Below are 22,113 nucleotides of genomic sequence, written 5' to 3'. Positions count from 1 at the left end.
ACCCTGTGCCTCATGGGAACAGTCCAGCCCGAACTGCCAAGCCATGCCTTCCATGGACCGGAAACATGTTTCCTAGGACCGGTTTCTGGCATTTCAGCCGTCTTCAGCCAGGCTTGCTTGAATCCAGTGGCAAAGTGAGCAAGGGACTCACGTCTGAGCATACCCTGCCAACTTATGGCGAACAAAGCGGTACAGAAGGGGGTGGTGATGGACGGAGCATCAGAACCAATCAAACACTCCCAGCCAGTCAAGAGATCTGGGTTTGATCCATCACCGTTCTTTAGCTCACTCTACCACCCCAGTTCAGACATGGCCATATGCAAATCAGTCTGACCCTGTGCCTCATGGGAACAGTCCAGCCCGAACTGCCAAGCCATGCCTTCCCTGGACCGGAAACAAGCTTCCTAGGTCCAGTTTCTGGCATTTCAGCCGTCTTCAGCCAGGCTTCCTTGAATCCAGTGGCAAAGTGAGCAAGGGACTCACGTCTGAGCATACCCTGCCAACTTATGGCGAACAAAGCGGTACAGAAGGGGGTGGTGATGGACGGAACATCAGAACCAATCGAACACTCACAGCCAGTCAAGAGATCTGGGTTTGATCCATCACCGTTCTTTAGCCCACTCTGCCACCCCAGTTCAGACATGGCCATATGCAAATCAGTCTGACCCTGTGCCTCATGGGAACAGTCCAGCCCGAACTGCCAAGCCATGCCTTCCCTGGACCGGAAACAAGCTTGCTAGGACCGGTTTCTGGCATTTCAGCCGTCTTCAGCCAGGCTTGCTTGATTCCAGTGGCAAAGTGAGCAAGGGACTCACGTCTGAGCATACCCTGCCAACTTATGGCGAACAAGGCGGTACAAAAGGGGTGGTGATGGACGGAGCATCAGAACCAATCAAACACTCACAGCCAGTCAAGAGATCTGGGTTTGATCCATCACCGTTCTTTAGCCCACTCTGCCACCCCAGTTCAGACATGGCCATATGCAAATCAGTCTGACCCTGTGCCTCATGGGAACAGTCCAGCCCGAACTGCCAAGCCATGCCTTCCCTGGAACGGAAACAAGCTTCCTAGGACCGGTTTCTGGCATTTCAGCTGTCTTCAGCCAGGCTTGCTTGAATCCAGTGGCAAAGTGAGCAAGGGACTCACGTCTGAGCATACCCTGACAACTTATGGCGAACAAAGCGGTACAAAAGGGGGTGGTGATGGTCGGAGCATCAGAACCAATCAAACACTCACAGCCAGTCAAGAGATCTGGGTTTGATCCATCACCGTTCTTTAGCCGACTCTGCCACCCCAGTTCAGACATGGCCATATGCAAATCTGTCTGACCCTGTGCCTCATGGGAACAGTACAGCCCGAACTGCCAAGCCATGCCTTCCCTGGACCGGAAACAAGCTTCCTGGGACCGGTTTCTGGCATTTCAGCCGTCTTCAGCCAGGCTTGCTTAAATCCAGTGGGCAAAGTGAGCAAGGGACTCACGTCTGAGCATACCCTGCCAACTTATGGCGAACAAGGCGATACAGAAGGGGGTGGTGATGGACGGAGCATCAGAACCAATCAAACACTCACAGCCAGTCAAGAGATCTGGGTTTGATCCATCACCGTTCTTTAGCCCACTCTGCCTCCCCAGTTCAGACATGGCCATATGCAAATCAGTCTGTACCTGTGCCTCATGGGAACAGTCCAGCCTGAACTGCCAAGCCATGCTTTCCCTGGACCGGAAACAAACTTCCTAGGACCGGTTTCTGGCATTTCAGCCGTCGTCAGCCAGGCTTGCTTGAATCCAGTGGCAAAGTGAGCAAGGGACTCACGTCTGAGCATACGCTGCCAACTTATGGTGAACAAAGCGGTACAGAAGGGGGTGGTGATGGACGGAGCATCAGAACCAATCAAACACTCACAGCCAGTCAAGAGATATGGGTTTGATCCATCACCGTTCTTTCGCCCACTCTGCCACCCCAGTTCAGACATGGCCATATGCAAATCAGTCTGACCCTGTGCCTCATGGGAACAGTCCAGCCCAAACTGCCAAGCCATGCCTTCCCTGGACCGGAAACAAGCTTCCTAGGACCGGTTACTGGCATTTCAGCCGTCTTCAGCCAGGCTTGCTTGAAACCAGTGGCAAAGTGAGCAAGGGACTCACGTCTGAGCATACCCTGCCAACTTATGGCGAACAAAGCGGTACAGAAGGGGGTGGTGATGGACGGAGCATCAGAACCAATCAAACACTCACAGCCAGTCAAGAGATCTGGGTTTGATCCATCACCGTTCTTTAGCCCACTCTGCCACCCCAGTTCAGACATGGCCATATGCAAATCAGTCTGACCCTGTGCCTCATGGGAACAGTCCAGCCCAAACTGCCAAGCCATGCCTTCCCTAGACCGGAAACAAGCTTCCTAGGACCGGTTTCTGGCATTTCAGCCGTCTTCAGCCAGGCTTGCTTGAATCCAGTGGCAAAGTGAGCAAGGGACTCACGTCTGAGCATACCCTGCCAATTTATGGCGAACAAAGTGGTACAAAAGGGGGTGCTGATGGACGGAGCATCAGAACCAATCAAACACTCACAGCCAGTCAAGAGATCTGGGTTTGATCCATCACCGTTCTTTAGCCCACTCTGCCACCCCAGTTCAGACATGGCCATATGCAAATCAGTCTGACCCTGTGCCTCATGGAAACAGTCCAGCCCGAACTGCCAAGCCATGCCTTCCCTGGACCGGAAACAAGCTTCCTAGGACAGGTTTCTGGCATTTCAGCTGTCTTCAGCCAGGCTTGCTTGAATCCAGTGGCAAAGTGAGCAAGGGACTCACGTCTGAGCATACCCTGCCAACTTATGGCAAACAAAGTGGTACAGAAGGGGGTGGTGATGGACGGAGCATCAGAACCAATCAAAAACTCACAGCCAGTCAAGAGATCTGGGTTTGATCCATCACCGTTCTTTAGCCCACTCTGCCACCCCAGTTCAGACATGGCCATATGCAAATCAGTCTGACCCTGTGCCTCATGGGAACAGTCCAGCCCGAACTGCCAAGCCATGCCTTCCCTGGACCGGAAACAAGCTTCCTAGGACCGGTTTCTGGCATTTCAGCCGTCTTCAGCCAGGCTTGCTTGACTCCAGTGGCAAAGTGAGCAAGGGACTCACATCTGAGCATACCCTGCCAACTTATGGCGAACAAAGCGGTACAGAAGGGGGTGGTGATGGACGGAGCATCAGAACCAATCAAACACTCACAGCCAGTCAAGAGATCTGGGTTTGATCCATCACCGTTCTTTAGCCCACTCTGCCACCCCAGTTCAGACATGGCCATATGCAAATCAGTCTGACCCTGTGCCTCATGGGAACAGTCCAGCCCGAACTGCCAAGCCATGCCTTCCCTGGACCGGAAACAAGCTTCCTAGGACCGGTTTCTGGCATTTCAGCCATCTTCAGCCAGGCTTGCTTGATTCCAGTGGCAAAGTGAGCAAGGGACTCACGTCTGAGCATACCCTGCCAACTTATGGCGAACAAAGTGGTACAAAAGGGGGTGGTGATGGACGGAGCATCAGAACCAATCAAACACTCACAGCCAGTCAAGAGATCTGGGTTTGATCCATCACCGTTCTTTAGCCCACTCTGCCACCCCAGTTCAGACATGGCCATATGCAAATCAGTCTGACCCTGTGCCTCATGGGAACAGTCCAGCCCGAACTGCCAAGCCATGCCTTCCCTGGACCGGAAACAAGCTTCCTAGGACCGGTTTCTGGCATTTCAGCCGTCTTCAGCCAGGCTTGCTTCAATCCAGTGGCAAAGTGAGCAATGGATTCACATCTGAGCATACCCTGCCAACTTATGGCGAACAAAGCGGTACAGAAGGGGGTGGTGATGGACGGAGCATCAGAACCAATCAAACACTCACAGCCAGTCAAGAGATCTGGGTTTGATCCATCACCGTTCTTTAGCCCACTCTGCCACCCCAGTTCAGACATGGCCATATGCAAATCAGTCTGACCCTGTGCCTCATGGGAACAGTCCAGCCCGAACTGCCAAGCCATGCCTTCCCTAGACCGGAAACAAGCTTCCTAGGACCGGTTTCTGGCATTTCAGCCGTCTTCAGCCAGGCTTGCTTGAATCCAGTGGCAAAGTGAGCAAGGGACTCACGTCTGAGCATACCCTGCCAATTTATGGCGAACAAAGCGGTACAAAAGGGGGTGGTGATGGACGGAGCATCAGAACCAATCAAACACTCACAGCCAGTCAAGAGATCTGGGTTTGATCCATCACCGTTCTTTAGCCCACTCTGCCACCCCAGTTCAGACATGGCATATGCAAATCAGTCTGACCCTGTGCCTCATGGGAACAGTCCAGCCCGAACTGCCAAGCCATGCCTTCCCTGGACCGGAAACAAGCTTCCTAGGACCGGTTTCTGGCATATCAGCCGTCTTCAGCCAGGCTTGCTTGAATCCAGTGGCAAAGTGAGCAAGGGACTCACGTCTGAGCATACCCTGCCAACTTATGGCGAACAAAGTGGTACAAAAGGGGGTAGTGATGGACGGAGCATCAGAACCAATCAAACACCCACAGACAGTCAAGAGATCTGGGTTTGATCCATCACCGTTCTTTAGCCCGCTCTGCCACCCCAGTTCAGACATGGCCATATGCAAATCAGTCTGACCCTGTGCCTCATGGGAACAGTCCAGCCCGAACTGCCAAGCCATGCCTTCCCTGGACCGGAAACAAGCTTTCTAGGACCGGTTTCTGGCATTTCAGCCGTCTTCAGCCAGGCTTGCTTGAATCCAGTGGCAAAGTGAGCAAGGGACTCACGTCTGAGCATACCCTGCCAACTTATGGCGAACAAAGCGGTACAGAAGGGGGTGGTGATGGACAGAGCATAGAACCAATCAAACACTCACAGCCAGTCAAGAGATCTGGGTTTGATCCATCACCATTCTTTAGCCCACTCTGCCACCCCAGTTCAGACATGGCCATATGCAAATCAGTCTGACCCTGTGCCTCATGGGAACAGTCCAGCCCAAACTGCCAAGCCATGCCTTCCCTGGACCGGAAACAAGCTTCCTAGGACCGGTTACTGGCATTTCAGCCGTCTTCAGCCAGGCTTGCTTGAAACCAGTGGCAAAGTGAGCAAGGGACTCACGTCTGAGCATACCCTGCCAACTTATGGCGAACAAAGCGGTACAGAAGGGGGTGGTGATGGACGGAGCATCAGAACCAATCAAACACTCAGAGCCAGTCAAGAGATATGGGTTTGATCCATCACCGTTCTTTCGCCCACTCTGCCACCCCAGTTCAGACATGGCCATATGCAAATCAGTCTGACCCTGTGCCTCATGGGAACAGTCCAGCCCAAACTGCCAAGCCATGCCTTCCCTGGACCGGAAACAAGCTTCCTAGGACCGGTTACTGGCATTTCAGCCGTCTTCAGCCAGGCTTGCTTGAAACCAGTGGCAAAGTGAGCAAGGGACTCACGTCTGAGCATACCCTGCCAACTTATGGCAAACAAAGCGGTACAGAAGGGGGTGGTGATTGACGGAGCATCAGAACCAATCAAACACTCACAGCCAGTCAAGAGATCTGGGTTTGATCCATCACCGTTCTTTAGCCCACTCTGCCACCCCAGTTCAGACATGGCCATATGCAAATCAGTCTGACCCTGTGCCTCATGGGAACAGTCCAGCCCGAACTGCCAAGCCATGCCTTCCCTAGACCGGAAACAAGCTTCCTAGGACCGGTTTCTGGCATTTCAGCCATCTTCAGCCAGGCTTGCTTGAATCCAGTGGCAAAGTGAGCAAGGGACTCACGTCTGAGCATACCCTGCCAATTTATGGCGAACAAAGTGGTACAAAAGGGGGTGGTGATGGACGGAGCATCAGAACCAATCAAACACTCACAGCCAGTCAAGAGATCTGGGTTTGATCCATCACCGTTCTTTAGCCCACTCTGCCACCCCAGTTCAGACATGGCCATATGCAAATCAGTCTGACCCTGTGCCTCATGGGAACAGTCCAGCCCGAACTGCCAAGCCATGCCTTCCCTGGACCGGAAACAAGCTTCCTAGGACCGGTTTCTGGCATTTCAGCCGTCTTCAGCCAGGCTTGCTTCAATCCAGTGGCAAAGTGAGCAATGGATTCACATCTGAGCATACCCTGCCAACTTATGGCGAACAAAGCGGTACAGAAGGGGGTGGTGATGGACGGAGCATCAGAACCAATCAAACACTCACAGCCAGTCAAGAGATCTGGGTTTGATCCATCACCGTTCTTTAGCCCACTCTGCCACCCCAGATCAGACATGGCCATATGCAAATCAGTCTGACCCTGTGCCTCATGGGAACAGTCCAGCCCGAACTGCCAAGCCATGCCTTCCCTGGCCCGGAAACAAGCTTCCTAGGACCGGTTTCTGGCATTTCAGCCGTCTTCAGCCAGGCTTGCTTGAATCCAGTCGCAAAGTGAGCATGGGACTCACGTCTGAGCATACCCTGCCAACTTATGGCGAACAAAGCGGTACAAAAGAGGTGGTGATGGAAGGAGCATCAGAACCAATCAAACACTCACAGCCAGTCAATAGATCTGGGTTTTATCCATCACCGTTCTTTAGCCCACTCTGCTGCCCCAGTTCAGACATGGCCATATGCAAATCAGTCTGACCCTGTGCCTCATAGGAACAGTCCATCCCGAACTGCCAAGCCATGCCTTCCCTGGACCGGAAACAAGTTTCCTAGGACCGGTTTCTGGCATTTCAGCAGTCTTCAGCCAGGCTTGCTTGAATCCAGTGGCAAAGTGAGCAAGGGACTCACGTCTGAGCATACCCTGCCAACTTATGGCGAACAAAGCGGTACAAAAGGGGGTGGTGATGGACGGAGCATCAGAACCAATCAAACACTCACAGCCAGTCAAGAGATCTGGGTTTGATCCATCACCGTTCTTTAGCCCACTCTGCCACCCCAGTTCAGACATGGCATATGCAAATCAGTCTGACCCTGTGCCTCATGGGAACAGTCCAGCCCGAACTGCCAAGCCATGCCTTCCCTGGACCGGAAACAAGCTTCCTAGGACCGGTTTCTGGCATATCAGCCGTCTTCAGCCAGGCTTGCTTGAATCCAGTGGCAAAGTGAGCAAGGGACTCACGTCTGAGCATACCCTGCCAACTTATGGCGAACAAAGTGGTACAAAAGGGGGTAGTGATGGACGGAGCATCAGAACCAATCAAACACCCACAGACAGTCAAGAGATCTGGGTTTGATCCATCACCGTTCTTTAGCCCGCTCTGCCACCCCAGTTCAGACATGGCCATATGCAAATCAGTCTGACCCTGTGCCTCATGGGAACAGTCCAGCCCGAACTGCCAAGCCATGCCTTCCCTGGACCGGAAACAAGCTTTCTAGGACCGGTTTCTGGCATTTCAGCCGTCTTCAGCCAGGCTTGCTTGAATCCAGTGGCAAAGTGAGCAAGGGACTCACGTCTGAGCATACCCTGCCAACTTATGGCGAACAAAGCGGTACAGAAGGGGGTGGTGATGGACAGAGCATAGAACCAATCAAACACTCACAGCCAGTCAAGAGATCTGGGTTTGATCCATCACCATTCTTTAGCCCACTCTGCCACCCCAGTTCAGACATGGCCATATGCAAATCAGTCTGACCCTGTGCCTCATGGGAACAGTCCAGCCCGAACTGCCAAGCCATGCCTTCCCTGGACCGGAAACAAGCTTCCTAGGACCGGTTTCTGGCATTTCAGCTGTCTTCAGCCAGGCTTGCTTGAATCCAGTCCAAAGTGAGCAAGGGACTCACGTCTGAGCATACCCTGCCAACTTATGGCGAACAAAGTGGTACAGAAGGGGGTGGTGATGGACGGAGCATCAGAACCAATGAAACACTCACAGCCAGTCAAGAGATCTGGGTTTGATCCATCACCGTTCTTTAGCCCACTCTGCCACCCCAGTTCAGACATGGCCATATGCAAATCAGTCTGACCCTGTGCCTCATGGGAACAGTCCAGCCCGAACTGCCAAGCCATGCCTTCCCTGGACCGGAAACAAGCTTCCTAGGACCAGTTTCTGGCATTTTAGCCGTCTTCAGCCAGGCTTGCTTGAATCCAGTGGCAAAGTGAGCAAGGGACTCACGTCTGAGCATACCCTGCCAACTTATGGCGAACAAAGTGGTACAGAAGGGGGTGGTGATGGACGGAGCATCAGAACCAATCAAACACTCACAGCCAGTCAAGAGATCTGGGTTTGATCCATCACCGTTCTTTAGCCCACTCTGCCACCCTAGTTCAGACATGGCCATATGCAAATCAGTCTGACCCTGTGCCTCATGGGAACAGTCCAGCCCGAACTGCCAAGCCATGCCTTCCCTGGACCGGAAACAAGCTTCCTAGGACCGGTTTCTGGCATTTCAGCCGTCTTCAGCCAGGCTTGCTTGAATCCAGTGGCAAAGTGAGCAAGGGACTCACGTCTGAGCATTCCCTGCCAACTTATGGCGAACAAAGTGGTACAAAAGGGGGTGGTGATGGACGGAGCATCAGAACCAATCAAACACTCACAGCCAGTCAAGAGATCTGGGTTTGATCCATCACCGTTCTTTAGCCCACTCTGCCTCCCCAGTTCAGACATGGCCATATGCAAATCAGTCTGACCCTGTGCCTCATGGGAACAGTCCAGCCCGAACTGCCAAGCCATGCCTTCCCTGGACCGGAAACAAGCTTCCTAGGACCGGTTTCTGGCATTTCAGCCGTCTTCAGCGAGGCTTGCTTGAATCCAGTGGCAAAGTGAGCAAGGGACTCACGTGTGAGCATACCCTGCCAACTTATGGCGAACAAAGCGGTACAAAAGGGGGTGGTGATGGACGGAGCATCAGAACCAATCAAACACTCACAGACAGTCAAGAGATCTGGGTTTGATCCATCACCGTTCTTTAGCCCGCTCTGCCACCCCAGTTCAGACATGGCCATATGCACATCAGTCTGACCCTGTGCCTCATGGGAACAGTCCAGCCCTAACTGCCAAGCCATGCCTTCCCTGGACTGGAAACAAGCTTCCTAGGACCGGTTTCTGGTATTTCAGCCGTCTTCAGCCAGGCTTGCTTGAATCCAGTGGCAAAGTGAGCAAGGGACTCACGTCTGAGCATACCCTGCCAACTTATGGCGAACAACGCGGTACAAAAGGGGGTGGTGATAGACGGAGCATCAGAACCAATCAAACACTCACAGCCAGTCAAGAGATCTGGGTTTGATCCATCACCGTTCTTTAGCCCACTCTGCCACCCCAGTTCAGTCACGGCCATATGCAAATCAGTCTGACCCTGTGCCTCATGGGAACAGTCCAGCCCGAACTGCCAAGCCATAGCTTTCCTGGACCGGAAACAAGCTTCCTAGGACCGGTTTCTGGCATTTCAGCCGTCTTCAGCCAGGCTTGCTTGAATCCAGTGGCAAAGTGAGCAAGGGACTCACGTCTGAGCATACCCTGCCAACTTATGGTGAACAAAGCGGTACAAAAGGGGGTGGTGATGGATGGAGCATCAGAACCAATCAAACACTCACAGCCAGTTAAGAGATCTGGGTTTGATCCATCACCATTCTTTAGCCCACTCTGCCACCCCAGTTCAGACATGGCCATATGCAAATCAGTCTGACCCTGTGCCTCATGGGAACAGTCCAGCCCGAACTGCCAAGCCATGCCTTCCATGGACCGGAAACATGTTTCCTAGGACCGGTTTCTGGCATTTCAGCTGTCTTCAGCCAGGCTTGCTTGAATCCAGTGGCAAAGTGAGCAAGGGACTCACGTCTGAGCATACCCTGCCAACTTATGGCGAACAAAGCGGTACAGAAGGGGGTGGTGATGGACGGAGCATCAGAACCAATCAAACACTCACAGCCAGTCAAGAGATCTGGGTTTGATCCATCACCGTTCTTTAGCTCACTCTACCACCCCAGTTCAGACATGGCCATATGCAAATCAGTCTGACCCTGTGCCTCATGGGAACAGTCCAGCCCGAACTGCCAAGCCATGCCTTCCCTGGACCGGAAACAAGCTTCCTAGGTCCAGTTTCTGGCATTTCAGCCGTCTTCAGCCAGGCTTCCTTGAATCCATTGGCAAAGTGAGCAAGGGACTCACGTCTGAGCATACCCTGCCAACTTATGGCGAACAAAGCGGTACAGAAGGGGGTGGTGATAGACGGAACATCAGAACCAATCAAACACTCACAGCCAGTCAAGAGATCTGGGTTTGATCCATCACCGTTCTTTAGCCCACTCTGCCACCCCAGTTCAGACATGGCCAGGTGCAAATCAGTCTGACCCTGTGCCTCATGGGAACAGTCCAGCCCGAACTGCCAAGCCATGCCTTCCCTGGACCGGAAACAAGCTTGCTAGGACCGGTTTCTGGCATTTCAGCCGTCTTCAGCCAGGCTTGCTTGATTCCAGTGGCAAAGTGATCAAGGGACTCACGTCTGAGCATACCCTGCCAACTTATGGCGAACAAGGCGGTACAAAAGGGGTGGTGATGGACGGAGCATCAGAACCAATCAAACACTCACAGCCAGTCAAGAGATCTGGGTTTGATCCATCACCGTTCTTTAGCCCACTCTGCCACCCCAGTTCAGACATGGCCATATGCAAATCAGTCTGACCCTGTGCCTCATGGGAACAGTCCAGCCCGAACTGCCAAGCCATGCCTTCCCTGGAACGGAAACAAGCTTCCTAGGACCGGTTTCTGGCATTTCAGCCGTCTTCAGCCAGGCTTGCTTAAATCCAGTGGGCAAAGTGAGCAAGGGACTCACGTCTGAGCATACCCTGCCAACTTATGGAGAACAAGGTGATACAGAAGGGGGTGGTGATGGACGGAGCATCAGAACCAATCAAACACTCACAGCCAGTCTAGAGATCTGGGTTTGATCCATCACCGTTCTTTAGCCCACTCTGCCTCCCCAGTTCAGACATGGCCATATGCAAATCAGTCTGTACCTGTGCCTCATGGGAACAGTCCAGCCTGAACTGCCAAGCCATGCTTTCCCTGGACCGGAAACAAACTTCCTAGGACCGGTTTCTGGCATTTCAGCCGTCTTCAGCCAGGCTTGCTTGAATCCAGTGGCAAAGTGAGCAAGGGACTCACGTCTGAGCATACGCTGCCAACTTATGGTGAACAAAGCGGTACAGAAGGGGGTGGTGATGGACGGAGCATCAGAACCAATCAAACACTCACAGCCAGTCCAGAGATATGGGTTTGATCCATCACCGTTCTTTCGCCCACTCTGCCACCCCAGTTCAGACATGGCCATATGCAAATCAGTCTGACCCTGTGCCTCATGGGAACAGTCCAGCCCAAACTGCCAAGCAATGCCTTCCCTGGACCGGAAACAAGCTTCCTAGGACCGGTTACTGGCATTTCAGCCGTCTTCAGCCAGGCTTGCTTGAAACCAGTGGCAAAGTGAGCAAGGGACTCACGTCTGAGCACACCCTGCCAACTTATGGCGAACAAAACGGTACAGAAGGGGGTGGTGATGGACGGAGCATCAGAACCAATCAAACACTCACAGCCAGTCAAGAGATCTGGGTTTGATCCATCACCGTTCTTTAGCCCACTCTGCCACCCCAGTTCAGACATGGCCATATGCAAATCAGTCTGACCCTGTGCCTCATGGGAACAGTCCAGCCCGAACTGCCAAGCCATGCCTTCCATGGACCGGAAACATGTTTCCTAGGACCGGTTTCTGGCATTTCAGCCGTCTTCAGCCAGGCTTGCTTGAATCCAGTGGCAAAGTGAGCAAGGGACTCACGTCTGAGCATACCCTGCCAACTTATGGCGAACAAAGCGGTACAGAAGGGGGTGGTGATGGACGGAACATCAGAACCAATCAAACACTCCCAGCCAGTCAAGAGATCTGGGTTTGATCCATCACCGTTCTTTAGCTCACTCTACCACCCCAGTTCAGACATGGCCATATGCAAATCAGTCTGACCCTGTGCCTCATGGGAACAGTCCAGCCCGAACTGCCAAGCCATGCCTTCCCTGGACCGGAAACAAGCTTCCTAGGTCCAGTTTCTGGCATTTCAGCCGTCTTCAGCCAGGCTTCCTTGAATCCAGTGGCAAAGTGAGCAAGGGACTCACGTCTGAGCATACCCTGCCAACTTATGGCGAACAAAGCGGTACAGAAGGGGGTGGTGATGGACGGAACATCAGAACCAATCAAACACTCACAGCCCGTCAAGAGATCTGGGTTTGATCCATCACCGTTCTTTAGCCCACTCTGCCACCCCAGTTCAGACATGGCCATATGCAAATCAGTCTGACCCTGTGCCTCATGGGAACAGTCCAGCCCGAACTGCCAAGCCATGCCTTCCCTGGACCGGAAACAAGCTTGCTAGGACCGGTTTCTGGCATTTCAGCCGTCTTCAGCCAGGCTTGCTTGATTCCAGTGGCAAAGTGAGCAAGGGACTCACGTCTGAGCATACCCTGCCAACTTATGGCGAACAAGGCGGTACAAAAGGGGTGGTGATGGACGGAGCTTCAGAACCAATCAAACACTCACAGCCAGTCAAGAGATCTGGGTTTGATCCATCACCGTTCTTTAGCCCACTCTGCCACCCCAGTTCAGACATGGCCATATGCAAATCAGTCTGACCCTGTGCCTCATGGGAACAGTCCAGCCCGAACTGCCAAGCCATGCCTTTCCTGGAACGGAAACAAGCTTCCTAGGACCGGTTTCTGGCATTTCAGCTGTCTTCAGCCAGGCTTGCTTGAATCCAGTGGCAAAGTGAGCAAGGGACTCACGTCTGAGCATACCCTGACAACTTATGGCGAACAAAGCGGTACAAAAGGGGGTGGTGATGGTCGGAGCATCAGAACCAATCAAACACTCACAGCCAGTCAAGAGATCTGGGTTTGATCCATCACCGTTCTTTAGCCCACTCTGCCACCCCAGTTCAGACATGGCCATATGCAAATCTGTCTGACCCTGTGCCTCATGGGAACAGTACAGCCCGAACTGCCAAGCCATGCCTTCCCTGGACCGGAAACAAGCTTCCTGGGACTGGTTTCTGGCATTTCAGCCGTCTTCAGCCAGGCTTGCTTAAATCCAGTGGGCAAAGTGAGCAAGGGACTCACGTCTGAGCATACCCTGCCAACTTATGGCGAACAAGGCGATACAGAAGGGGGTGGTGATGGACGGAGCATCAGAACCAATCAAACACTCACAGCCAGTCAAGAGATCTGGGTTTGATCCATCACCGTTCTTTAGCCCACTCTGCCTCCCCAGTTCAGACATGGCCATATGCAAATCAGTCTGTACCTGTGCCTCATGGGAACAGTCCAGCCTGAACTGCCAAGCCATGCTTTCCCTGGACCGGAAACAAACTTCCTAGGACCGGTTTCTGGCATTTCAGCCGTCGTCAGCCAGGCTTGCTTGAATCCAGTGGCAAAGTGAGCAAGGGACTCACGTCTGAGCATACGCTGCCAACTTATGGTGAACAAAGCGGTACAGAAGGGGGTGGTGATGGACGGAGCATCAGAACCAATCAAACACTCACAGCCAGTCAAGAGATATGGGTTTGATCCATCACCGTTCTTTCGCCCACTCTGCCACCCCAGTTCAGACATGGCCATATGCAAATCAGTCTGACCCTGTGCCTCATGGGAACAGTCCAGCCCAAACTGCCAAGCCATGCCTTCCCTGGACCGGAAACAAGCTTCCTAGGACCGGTTACTGGCATTTCAGCCGTCTTCAGCCAGGCTTGCTTGAAACCAGTGGCAAAGTGAGCAAGGGACTCACGTCTGAGCATACCCTGCCAACTTATGGCGAACAAAGCGGTACAGAAGGGGGTGGTGATGGACGGAGCATCAGAACCAATCAAACACTCACAGCCAGTCAAGAGATCTGGGTTTGATCCATCACCGTTCTTTAGCCCACTCTGCCACCCCAGTTCAGACATGGCCATATGCAAATCAGTCTGACCCTGTGCCTCATGGGAACAGTCCAGCCCGAACTGCCAAGCCATGCCTTCCCTAGACCGGAAACAAGCTTCCTAGGACCGGTTTCTGGCATTTCAGCCGTCTTCAGCCAGGCTTGCTTGAATCCAGTGGCAAAGTGAGCAAGGGACTCACGTCTGAGCATACCCTGCCAATTTATGGCGAACAAAGTGGTACAAAAGGGGGTGCTGATGGACGGAGCATCAGAACCAATCAAACACTCACAGCCAGTCAAGAGATCTGGGTTTGATCCATCACCGTTCTTTAGCCCACTCTGCCACCCCAGTTCAGACATGGCCATATGCAAATCAGTCTGACCCTGTGCCTCATGGAAACAGTCCAGCCCGAACTGCCAAGCCATGCCTTCCCTGGACCGGAAACAAGCTTCCTAGGACCGGTTTCTGGCATTTCAGCTGTCTTCAGCCAGGCTTGCTTGAATCCAGTGGCAAAGTGAGCAAGGGACTCACGTCTGAGCATACCCTGCCAACTTATGGCGAACAAAGTGGTACAGAAGGGGGTGGTGATGGACGGAGCATCAGAACCAATCAAAAACTCACAGCCAGTCAAGAGATCTGGGTTTGATCCATCACCGTTCTTTAGCCCACTCTGCCACCCCAGTTCAGACATGGCCATATGCAAATCAGTCTGACCCTGTGCCTCATGGGAACAGTCCAGCCCGAACTGCCAAGCCATGCCTTCCCTGGACCGGAAACAAGCTTCCTAGGACCAGTTTGTGGCATTTCAGCCGTCTTCAGCCAGGCTTGCTTGAATCCAGTGGCAAAGTGAGCAAGGGACTCACGTCTGAGCATACCCTGCCAACTTATGGCGAACAAAGTGGTACAGAAGGGGGTGGTGATGGACGGAGCATCAGAACCAATCAAACACTCACAGCCAGTCAAGAGATCTGGGTTTGATCCATCACCGTTCTTTAGCCCACTCTGCCACCCCAGTTCAGACATGGCCATATGCAAATCAGTCTGACCCTGTGCCTCATGGGAACAGTCCAGCCCGAACTGCCAAGCCATGCCTTCCCTGGACCGGAAACAAGCTTCCTAGGACCGGTTTCTGGCATTTCAGCCGTCTTCAGCCAGGCTTGCTTGACTCCAGTGGCAAAGTGAGCAAGGGACTCACATCTGAGCATACCCTGCCAACTTATGGCGAACAAAGCGGTACAGAAGGGGGTGGTGATGGACGGAGCATCAGAACCAATCAAACACTCACAGCCAGTCAAGAGATCTGGGTTTGATCCATCACCGTTCTTTAGCCCACTCTGCCACCCCAGTTCAGACATGGCCATATGCAAATCAGTCTGACCCTGTGCCTCATGGGAACAGTCCAGCCCGAACTGCCAAGCCATGCCTTCCCTGGACCGGAAACAAGCTTCCTAGGACCGGTTTCTGGCATTTCAGCCATCTTCAGCCAGGCTTGCTTGAATCCAGTGGCAAAGTGAGCAAGGGACTCACGTCTGAGCATACCCTGCCAACTTATGGCGAACAAAGTGGTACAAAAGGGGGTGGTGATGGACGGAGCATCAGAACCAATCAAACACTCACAGCCAGTCAAGAGATCTGGGTTTGATCCATCACCGTTCTTTAGCCCACTCTGCCACCCCAGTTCAGACATGGCCATATGCAAATCAGTCTGACCCTGTGCCTCATGGGAACAGTCCAGCCCGAACTGCCAAGCCATGCCTTCCCTGGACCGGAAACAAGCTTCCTAGGACCGGTTTCTGGCATTTCAGCCGTCTTCAGCCAGGCTTGCTTCAATCCAGTGGCAAAGTGAGCAATGGATTCACATCTGAGCATACCCTGCCAACTTATGGCGAACAAAGCGGTACAGAAGGGGGTGGTGATGGACGGAGCATCAGAACCAATCAAACACTCACAGCCAGTCAAGAGATCTGGGTTTGATCCATCACCGTTCTTTAGCCCACTCTGCCACCCCAGATCAGACATGGCCATATGCAAATCAGTCTGACCCTGTGCCTCATGGGAACAGTCCAGCCCGAACTGCCAAGCCATGCCTTCCCTGGACCGGAAACAAGCTTCCTAGGACCGGTTTCTGGCATTTCAGCCGTCTTCAGCCAGGCTTGCTTGAATCCAGTCGCAAAGTGAGCATGGGACTCACGTCTGAGCATACCCTGCCAACTTATGGCGAACAAAGCGGTACAAAAGAGGTGGTGATGGACGGAGCATCAGAACCAATCAAACACTCACAGCCAGTCAATAGATCTGGGTTTTATCCATCACCGTTCTTTAGCCCACTCTGCCGCCCCAGTTCAGACATGGCCATATGCAAATCAGTCTGACCCTGTGCCTCATAGGAACAGTCCATCCCGAACTGCCAAGCCATGCCTTCCCTGGACCGGAAACAAGTTTCCTAGGACCGGTTTCTGGCATTTCAGCAGTCTTCAGCCAGGCTTGCTTGAATCCAGTGGCAAAGTGAGCAAGGGACTCACGTCTGAGCATACCCTGCCAACTTATTGCGAACAAAGCGGTACAAAAGGGGGTGGTGATGGACGGAGCATCAGAACCAATCAAACACTCACAGCCAGTCAAGAGATCTGGGTTTGATCCATCACCGTTCTTTAGCCCACTCTGCCACCCCAGTTCAGACATGGCCATATGCAAATCAGTCTGACCCTGTGCCTCATGGGAACAGTCCAGCCCGAACTGCCAAGCCATGCCTTCCCTGGACCGGAAACAAGCTTCCTAGGACCGGTTTCTGGTATTTCAGCCGTCTTCAGCCAGGCTTGCTTGAATCCAGTGGCAAAGTGAGCAAGGGACTCACGTCTGAGCATACCCTGCCAACTTATGGCAAACAAAGCGGTACAGAAGGGGTGGTGATGGACGGAGCATCAGAACCAATCAAACACTCTCAGCCCGTCAAGAGATCTGGGTTTGATCCATCACCGTTCTTTAGCCCACTCTGCCACCCCAGTTCAGACATGGCCATATGCAAATCAGTCTGACTCTGTGCCTCATGGGAACAGTCCAGCCCGAACTGCCAAGCCATACCTTCCCTGGACCGGAAACAAGCTTCCTAGGACCGGTTTCTGGCATTTCAGCCGTCTTCAGCCAGGCTTGCTTGAATCCAGTGGCAAAGTGAGAAAGGGACTCACGACTGAGCATACCCTGCCAACTTATGGTGAACAAAAGGGGGTGGTGATGGACAGAGCATCAGAACCAATCAAACACTCACAGCCAGTCAAGAGATCTGGGTTTGATCCATCACCGTTCTTTAGCCCACTCTGCCACCCCAGTTCAGACATGGCCATATGCAAATCAGTCTGACCCTGTGCCTCATGGGAACAGTCCAGCCCGAACTGCCAAGCCATGCCTTCCCTGGACCGGAAACAAGCTTCCTAGGACCGGTTTCTGGCATATCAGCCGTCTTCAGCCAGGCTTGCTTGAATCCAGTGGCAAAGTGAGCAAGGGACTCACGTCTGAGCATACCCTGCCAACTTATGGCGAACAAAGTGGTACAAAAGGGGGTAGTGATGGACGGAGCATCAGAACCAATCAAACACTCACAGACAGTCAAGAGATCTGGGTTTGATCCATCACCGTTCTTTAGCCCGCTCTGCCACCCCAGTTCAGACATGGCCATATGCAAATCAGTCTGACCCTGTGCCTCATGGGAACAGTCCAGCCCGAACTGCCAAGCCATGCCTTCCCTGGACCGGAAACAAGCTTCCTAGGACCGGTTTCTGGCATTTCAGCCGTCTTCAGCCAGGCTTGCTTGAATCCAGTGGCAAAGTGAGCAAGGGACTCACGTCTGAGCATACCCTGCCAACTTATGGCGAACAAAGCGGTACAGAAGGGGGTGGTGATGGACAGAGCATAGAACCAATCAAACACTCACAGCCAGTCAAGAGATCTGGGTTTGATCCATCACCATTCTTTAGCCCACTCTGCCACCCCAGTTCAGACATGGCCATATGCAAATCAGTCTGACCCTGTGCCTCATGGGAACAGTCCAGCCTGAACTGCCAAGCCATGATTTCCCTGGACCGGAAACAAACTTCCTAGGACCGGTTTCTGGCATTTCAGCCGTCTTCAGCCAGGCTTGCTTGAATCCAGTGGCAAAGTGAGCAAGGGACTCACGTCTGAGCATACGCTGCCAACTTATGGTGAACAAAGCGGTACAGAAGGGGGTGGTGATGGACGGAGCATCAGAACCAATCAAACACTCACAGCCAGTCAAGAGATATGGGTTTGATCCATCACCGTTCTTTCGCCCACTCTGCCACCCCAGTTCAGACATGGCCATATGCAAATCAGTCTGACCCTGTGCCTCATGGGAACAGTCCTGCCCAAACTGCCAAGCCATGCCTTCCCTGGACCGGAAACAAGCTTCCTAGGACCGGTTACTGGCATTTCAGCCGTCTTCAGCCAGGCTTGCTTGAAACCAGTGGCAAACTGAGCAAGGGACTCACGTCTGAGCATACCCTGCCAACTTATGGCGAACAAAGCGATACAGAAGGGGGTGGTGATTGACGGAGCATCAGAACCAATCAAACACTCACAGCCAGTCAAGAGATCTGGGTTTGATCCATCACCGTTCTTTAGCCCACTCTGCCACCCCAGTTCAGACATGGCCATATGCAAATCAGTCTGACCCTGTGCCTCATGGGAACAGTCCAGCCCGAACTGCCAAGCCATGCCTTCCCTAGACCGGAAATAAGCTTCCTAGGACCGGTTTCTGGCATTTCAGCCGTCTTCAGCCAGGCTTGCTTGAATCCAGTGGCAAAGTGAGCAAGGGACTCACGTCTGAGCATACCCTGCCAATTTATGGCGAACAAAGTGGTACAAAAGGGGGTGGTGATGGACGGAGCATCAGAACCAATCAAACACTCACAGCCAGTCAAGAGATCTGGGTTTGATCCATCACCGTTCTTTAGCCCACTCTGCCACCCCAGTTCAGACATGGCCATATGCAAATCAGTCTGACCCTGTGCCTCATGGGAACAGTCCAGCCCGAACTGCCAAGCCATGCCTTCCCTGGACCGGAAACAAGCTTCCTAGGACCGGTTTCTGGCATTTCAGCTGTCTTCAGCCAGGCTTGCTTGAATCCAGTCCAAAGTGAGCAAGGGACTCACGTCTGAGCATACCCTGCCAACTTATGGCGAACAAAGTGGTACAGAAGGGGGTGGTGATGGACGGAGCATCAGAACCAATCAAACACTCACAGCCAGTCAAGAGATCTGGGTTTGATCCATCACCGTTCTTTAGCCCACTCTGCCACCCCAGTTCAGACATGGCATATGCAAATCAGTCTAACCCTGTGCCTCATGGGAACAGTCCAGCCCGAACTGCCAAGCCATGCCTTCCCTGGACCGGAAACAAGCTTCCTAGGACCGGTTTCTGGCATATCAGCCGTCTTCAGCCAGGCTTGCTTGAATCCAGTGGCAAAGTGAGCAAGGGACTCACGTCTGAGCATACCCTGCCAACTTATGGCGAACAAAGTGGTACAAAAGGGGGTAGTGATGGACGGAGCATCAGAACCAATCAAACACCCACAGACAGTCAAGAGATCTGGGTTTGATCCATCACCGTTCTTTAGCCCGCTCTGCCACCCCAGTTCAGACATGGCCATATGCAAATCAGTCTGACCCTGTGCCTCATGGGAACAGTCCAGCCCGAACTGCCAAGCCATGCCTTCCCTGGACCGGAAACAAGCTTCCTAGGACCGGTTTCTGGCATTTCAGCCGTCTTCAGCCAGGCTTGCTTGAATCCAGTGGCAAAGTGAGCAAGGGACTCACGTCTGAGCATACCCTGCCAACTTATGGCGAACAAAGCGGTACAGAAGGGGGTGGTGATGGACAGAGAATAGAACCAATCAAACACTCACAGCCAGTCAAGAGATCTGGGTTTGATCCATCACCATTCTTTAGCCCACTCTGCCACCCCAGTTCAGACATGGCCATATGCAAATCAGTCTGACCCTGTGCCTCATGGGAACAGTCCAGCCTGAACTGCCAAGCCATGATTTCCCTGGACCGGAAACAAACTTCCTAGGACCGGTTTCTGGCATTTCAGCCGTCTTCAGCCAGGCTTGCTTGAATCCAGTGGCAAAGTGAGCAAGGGACTCACGTCTGAGCATACGCTGCCAACTTATGGTGAACAAAGCGGTACAGAAGGGGGTGGTGATGGACGGAGCATCAGAACCAATCGAACACTCACAGCCAGTCAAGAGATATGGGTTTGATCCATCACCGTTCTTTCGCCCACTCTGCCACCCCAGTTCAGACATGGCCATATGCAAATCAGTCTGACCCTATGCCTCATGGGAACAGTCCAGCCCAAACTGCCAAGCCATGCCTTCCCTGGACCGGAAACAAGCTTCCTAGGACCGGTTACTGGCATTTCAGCCGTCTTCAGCCAGGCTTGCTTGAAACCAGTGGCAAAGTGAGCAAGGGACTCACGTCTGAGCATACCCTGCCAACTTATGGCGAACAAAGCGGTACAGAAGGGGGTGGTGATTGACGGAGCATCAGAACCAATCAAACACTCACAGCCAGTCAAGAGATCTGGGTTTGATCCATCACCGTTCTTTAGCCCACTCTGCCACCCCAGTTCAGACATGGCCATATGCAAATCAGTCTGACCCTGTGCCTCATGGGAACAGTCCAGCCCGAACTGCCAAGCCATGCCTTCCCTAGACCGGAAACAAGCTTCCTAGGACCGGTTTCTGGCATTTCAGCCGTCTTCAGCCAGGCTTGCTTGAATCCAGTGGCAAAGTGAGCAAGGGACTCACGTCTGAGCATACCCTGCCAATTTATGGCGAACAAAGTGGTACAAAAGGGGGTGGTGATGGACGGAGCATCAGAACCAATCAAACACTCACAGCCAGTCAAGAGATCTGGGTTTGATCCATCACCGTTCTTTAGCCCACTCTGCCACCCCAGTTCAGACATGGCCATATGCAAATCAGTCTGACCCTGTGCCTCATGGGAACAGTCCAGCCCGAACTGCCAAGCCATGCCTTCCCTGGACCGGAAACAAGCTTCCTAGGACCGGTTTCTGGCATTTCAGCTGTCTTCAGCCAGGCTTGCTTGAATCCAGTCCAAAGTGAGCAAGGGATTCACGTCTGAGCATACCCTGCCAACTTATGGCGAACAAAGTGGTACAGAAGGGGGTGGTGATGGACGGAGCATCAGAACCAATCAAACACTCACAGCCAGTCAAGAGATCTGGGTTTGATCCATCACCGTTCTTTAGCCCACTCTGCCACCCCAGTTCAGACATGGCCATATGCAAATCAGTCTGACCCTGTGCCTCATGGGAACAGTCCAGCCCGAACTGCCAAGCCATGCCTTCCCTGGACCGGAAACAAGCTTCCTAGGACCAGTTTCTGGCATTTTAGCCGTCTTCAGCCAGGCTTGCTTGAATCCAGTGGCAAAGTGAGCAAGGGACTCACGTCTGAGCATACCCTGCCAACTTATGGCGAACAAAGTGGTACAGAAGGGGGTGGTGATGGACGGAGCATCAGAACCAATCAAACACTCACAGCCAGTCAAGAGATCTGGGTTTGATCCATCACCGTTCTTTAGCCCACTCTGCCACCCCAGTTCAGACATGGCCATATGCAAATCAGTCTGACCCTGTGCCTCATGGGAACAGTCCAGCCCGAACTGCCAAGCCATGCCTTCCCTGGACCGGAAACAAGCTTCCTAGGACCGGTTTCTGGCATTTCAGCCGTCTTCAGCCAGGCTTGCTTGAATCCAGTGGCAAAGTGAGCAAGGGACTCACGTCTGAGCATACCCTGCCAACTTATGGCGAACAAAGTGGTACAAAAGGGGGTGGTGATGGACGGAGCATCAGAACCAATCAAACACTCACAGCCAGTCAAGAGATATGGGTTTGATCCATCACCGTTCTTTCGCCCACTCTGCCACCCCAGTTCAGACATGGCCATATGCAAATCAGTCTGACCCTGTGCCTCATGGAAACAGTCCAGCCCGAACTGCCAAGCCATGCCTTCCCTAGACCGGAAACAAGCTTTCTAGGACCAGTTTCTGGCATTTCAGCCGTCTTCAGCCAGGCTTGCTTGAATCCAGTGGCAAAGTGAGCAAGGGACTCACGTCTGAGCATACCCTGCCAATTTATTGCGAACAAAGTGGTACAAAAGGGGGTGGTGATGGACGGAGCATCAGA

This window comes from Triturus cristatus, chromosome 1_1 (genome assembly GCF_964204655.1).
Source record: "Triturus cristatus chromosome 1_1, aTriCri1.1, whole genome shotgun sequence".
Lineage (NCBI taxonomy): Eukaryota > Metazoa > Chordata > Amphibia > Caudata > Salamandridae > Triturus > Triturus cristatus.
This window is presented reverse-complemented; position numbering follows the sequence as displayed.